This window comes from Mustela nigripes, chromosome 12 (genome assembly GCF_022355385.1).
Source record: "Mustela nigripes isolate SB6536 chromosome 12, MUSNIG.SB6536, whole genome shotgun sequence".
NCBI lineage: Eukaryota > Metazoa > Chordata > Mammalia > Carnivora > Mustelidae > Mustela > Mustela nigripes.
The window spans coordinates 46,129,521-46,133,383 of record NC_081568.1 but is presented as its reverse complement, the minus strand read 5'-3'; the positions used below and the strand labels follow the sequence as shown (position 1 = coordinate 46,133,383).

At 40.5% G+C, this 3,863-nt stretch overlaps 1 pseudogene; it reads left to right on the top strand.

Annotated features, from left to right (window-relative positions):
* Positions 1–1,757: 1,757 nt before the first annotated feature.
* LOC132027522 (sorbitol dehydrogenase-like) lies at positions 1,758–2,823 on the top strand (annotated as a pseudogene).
* Positions 2,824–3,863: the final 1,040 nt, after the last annotated feature.

The following is a 3,863-nucleotide window of genomic DNA, read 5'->3' as shown; positions in this document are numbered from 1 at the left end:
TTAAAGTGAACATATCAGTAACATAAAATAAAAGTTTGATAAATTTGAATACATCAAAATTAAGAACATCTTTTCATCAAGACATCATTAAGAGAATGAAAATTTAAGGCATAGAATAAGAGATGTGTAACACACATAAAGGGGTTATATCTAGAATATAAAATGAAGTCCTATAAATCAATAAAATGATGAAAAACCCAGGAGAAAAGTTGGGAAGAGAGTTGAACAGTGACAAGAGAAGACATCCAAATGGCTACCAGACTATGACAATGAGTTCATTAGTTACCATGGGAATGCAAACTAAAACCACAAAAACATACCTGTGTACACACCCAACAGATTAGCTGAACATTTTTAAACCAACGACTCCAACTTTTGACAAGGATGTAGAACAAGGGAACTCTCAAATTCTCCTGAAGGGAGTCTAAATTGATACCACCACTCTACAAAAATTGGGCAGTGTCTTCTTACGCTAAACATGTTTATTACCTGTGACTTTGTATTTCTGCTCCTAGTAACAGATCCATTAGAAATGCATATTCATGTGCACCAAAGGAAATGGACAAGAACATGTACAGCAGCATTACTTGAATAGGTCCAAGTTAGAAAACACCCAGAAGTTTATCAACAATATTGGACAAATCAATCATTGTGTATTCACACAACAGAGGACAGCAGTGAAAATGAAGCAACCTTTGTTAGACACAATAACAAGAATAACTATCACAAATGTGATGCTGTAAAGAAGTCAGAAACAAGTGTCTGCATGGATCTGGTTATTTAAAATCTCAAAACAACTAAAATCAGTGTTTATAGATATATATGTTAATATTAAAAATATAAGGAAAGGCAAATAATGTGACTATCATAAAACCAGAATACTGGTTACTCTTAAGGGGATAAACGAAGTTGTTGTAGAACCAAGTCCCTTTGGGGGTTCTCATGGGTGCTGGCAATGCTGTTTTCTGATCTAGATTGTATTTAAACAGATAATTACCTTATAATGATTTATTAATCCACATGTTTGTTTTTTCTTCAGAAAGTATATAATATTTCACAGTAGAAAAACTAAGAGAGAGGAAGGCACTAAATTAATAGGGGGTTTTCATTAAATTTTAATTCTCATTATTCTTATGAAGAAGAAGTTTAATAAGCAGCCAAAAGCTAAGGTATGAGACCTGGAAAAGGTTTGTTTTTTTTTTTAAATTTAAATTCAATTAGCTAACATATAGTGCATCATTATTTTTGGATGTAGAGTTCAGAGATTCAGCAGTTGCGGATAATACTCAGTGCCCATCACATCATGTGCCCTCCTTAAGCCCATCACCCAATTACCCTTTTCCCTCATCCACCTCCCCTTTTTTAACCCTCAGTTTGTTCCCCAGAATTAAGTCTCTTATGGTTTGTCTCCCTCTCTGGTTTCTTCCCTTTCCTTTATGATCCTCTGCACTATTTCTTATATTCCACAAATGAGTGAACCATATGATAATTGTCTTTCTCTGATTGACTGATTTCACTTAGCATAAAGCCTCCAGTTCCATCCACCTTGATGTAAATGGTAGGTAGCCATCCTTTCTGATGGCTGAGTAATAGTCCATTGTATATAGGGACCACATCTTTATCCATTCATCCATTGAAGGACATCTCAGCTCCTTCCATAAGAAGAAACGTTTTGGTCATTAAAATGTAACATTACTGGACCAGATCTATCATATGTCCTGTGGAGTTTAGCCTCCTCCCAGCAGGGAGAAAACGACATGGAGGTGGCCAAGCCTGAGAAACTCTCTCTTGTGGTGCACAGACCTGGAGACCTGAGCCTGGACAACTATCCTATCCCTGAACCAGGCCCAAATGAACTGTTGCTGAAGACACATTCTGTTGGGATCTGTGGCTCAGATGTCCACTACTGGCAGCATGGTCGAATTGGCCATTTTATTGTGGAAAAGCCAGTGGTGCTGGAGCATGAAGCTTCAGGGACAGTCATAAAAGTGGGATCACTGTTCAAGCACCTAAAGCCAGAGGATCGTGTTGCCACAGAGCCTAGCTCTCTGTGAGAAATGGATGAACTTTGTAAGATTAGCAGGTATAATCTGTCACCATCCATCTTCTTCTATGCCACGCCCCCTGATGACAGGAACCTCTACTGGTTTTATAAACACAACGCTGACTTCTGCTACAAGCTTCCTGACAATGTCACCTTTGAAGAGGGGGTGCTGATTGAACCACTGTCTGAGGGGATCCATGCCTGCCGGCAAGCTGGAATCACCCTGAGGAACAGGGTCTTTGTGTGTGGAGCTGGGCCATGGGACTGTTCATTCTGATCATGGCCAAGGCAATGACTGCAGCTCAAGTGCTGGTGACTCATCTGTCTGCTTCTCAGTTGTCTAAAGCTAGGGAAGTTGGGCCTGATATTGTCCTCCAGATCTCCAAAGACAGCCCTAAGGAAATTGTCAGTAAAGTGAAAGATCTGCTGGGGTGCAAGCGAAAAGTGACCATCATGTTCCCAGGAGCGGGGCCCACCATCCACTCAGGCATTGATGCTTCTCATTCTGATGGGACCCTGGTGCACGTAGCGCTGGGCTCTGAGATGAGCCCTGTGCCCCCAGTGCACGCTGCCATCCAGGAGATGGATATTAAGGGTATGTTTCAATATTGCAACACATGGCCAATGGCGATTTTGATGCCTCCAAGTCTGTGAAAGTAAAGCCCTTAGTAACCCATAGATTTCCTCTGGAGAAAGTTCTGGAAGCTTATGAAACAGCCAGAAAGGGATTGGGCTTGAAAGTCATGCTCAAGTACAACCCTACAGACCAGGATTCCTAATATGAACTGGACCCTGCCTTCATCCCCACCCCCGCTCCAAAACACCTCAGTATCTCAGGGTGGGGGGCTTTGATGCAGAAGTTTCTTTTGAGTAACAAAACTAATTAAAATAATTCATTATAAGCAGAGAGCCTTACCAAAAAATAAAATAAAATTAAATTAAAAAGTTCACACTACTGACCATGTGGCAGAGTTTTCCATATTGCTTTCTATATTTGATAATATTTTTGGGGTGGTGAAGAAAATGTGGCTCAGAATAGTCAAGGGACTTTTCCAAGGGCAGAAAGCCATGAATCACCTTTAATAGGACTTGAACTTCGATATTCTCCTTTGAGTCCAGCACTCTTTCTCCTAAATGCAACAAATGGACTATGAGGGGAAATAAGAAACTATAGGAGGAGTGGTCCAGAGAGCAGGAAGTGGGGTACTGGGTTTCACTTACCCAGTCCTACAAAATGGCTGTTGTTTAAGGATCTTGACTTTTTATTTGTGTGTGTGTGTGTGCGCGCGCACACGCATGCGGGCGCATGCATGTACTTTGAATTTCTTTGCTTTGCAGACAACACTATTGCTAATCCACTTAAGTAGGGAGAAAGGAAAAATGGGAAGGATCATGATTATTTGACACAAGAGAGGTTTTCTTTGTTTAGGTCCTCACTGTGTGACCCTGTGTTAGAACTAGAAAGAGCTCATGTTGGATTTTTAATTTCAGTTTACCTGTTTTAATGGCATATATTGCTACAATAACAATCACCCTCCAAGCTCTGGGTGCTGGAACTCACTCTCTGAGAGACTTCTTAAGAAATTGCCATAACTCACCTATGAATAAATTACCCATCATGAATGCACTTCAGCCCCAGAATAATGTGATTTGCCCTGACCCCATTAAATTATATCAGTGTAACTACACAGATGCTAATTGTAATACTCTGTTATTTGCACACAGAATCAAGGGGCAATGTCCTGCCTTAAGAGTTTAATGGCTCTAAAGCAGCAAGAAGCAGACTTCGTTATCCCTCTCTGGCTTTTCAGCAGCTGGT